Source organism: Bison bison, unplaced genomic scaffold (assembly GCF_000754665.1).
Source record: "Bison bison bison isolate TAMUID 2011002044 unplaced genomic scaffold, Bison_UMD1.0 scf7180017864139, whole genome shotgun sequence".
Classification (NCBI taxonomy): domain Eukaryota; kingdom Metazoa; phylum Chordata; class Mammalia; order Artiodactyla; family Bovidae; genus Bison; species Bison bison.
In genome coordinates this window covers 2,705,993-2,707,244 of record NW_011494711.1, presented here as the reverse complement: position 1 = coordinate 2,707,244, position 1,252 = coordinate 2,705,993, and positions in this window count along the sequence as shown.

The following is a 1,252-nucleotide window of genomic DNA, read 5'->3' as shown; positions in this document are numbered from 1 at the left end:
CTTTTGCTTTATGCATTTTGTATTTCGGTTAAAAGGGAAAGAAAAGGGGTTGGGAGGCTGGTGGAACTCGAGGAGGATGGGCTATCCACCCGGCCAGGATTTCCACGGTAATTATCGTGATGTGCAATGTGAATCCATTCCCTCCTTCCCTTTTGTACACAAAGCATTGTTGAGAACTGTTCTGCGTATAATAGGTTCTCAAATATTTATTACTCGCTGAAGAGAAAACCTGCAGATTTTGATCGACATATTTGATCAGACTAGTATTTACTTTTTCGAATTTTAGTTCGTTTAGGGCTTATTTTTACCCCTGAATCCAAGTTGATTTCTTAGATGCTATGCTAGGCACGGAATGGGATCCAAAATGTAAAAGTAGGATATCTACCTCAGGGAGTTCACAGTATTTGCTATAGTCGGAGCTGGCTACAGAATACAAACCGAAGAGAGTATTAAAGGTACCAGCTTTGTTATTTACCACACTTCAGCGAGCTCCCTGTAGGTGCAAGTCTTATGTCTGCTTCCCCGTTTTATGCCAGCATTCAGTGTCAAGCCTGATGTGATAGGTGCTTAATGTGAATAATTGTATAATTGACTAGGGAATAACTGCCTTTTTTCTTAAATACAATATTCCCACATGTAATCTACAAGTTTTGGGGTTTTACTAATAAATAAAGAAAACATCTCTTTTATATGGCTAATTCATGTTGTACTTGTGATTTACTAATTCCCACATTTACCCACAAAGCCAAGCCTTCTCCCTTGTATTTATAGTGTTTTATTTTTCTCTTCCTCTAAATTACTGTGTTTCTATTAAGTTCATCCTGTAATTATCTGCCCATTTCTACAACTTGTCAAGGTTATTAGTAATCACTGTGGCTCTTTAAACCCTCTCCAAGATTTCCAGTTCTCAAGTCGTGATGCTCAGAATTTGAATGATATTGTGCAACAGTTAAGAAAAGATACTGTGCAACAGTTAAGAAAAGTAGTTGGTCTTCAAAGTGTCTAAATGGTCTCATGTTATGTAGTTCTTTGGACTTCATGAACTGGTCAGAGGAATAAATAGAAACCTTCCATTCTCTGATTAAGACTTGCCACCAACATTTCTAGAATGGAAGAGTGTATTTTATTTAGTTCTTTCAGGATTTTGATGTTAGTTATGCCCTGAGTCAGGCCCCACTGTTGTCTTATCTCTGCATCACCTCAGTATTTCTTAAATTGTGAAACCAGAACAAGTGGAATAACAGGAATGACT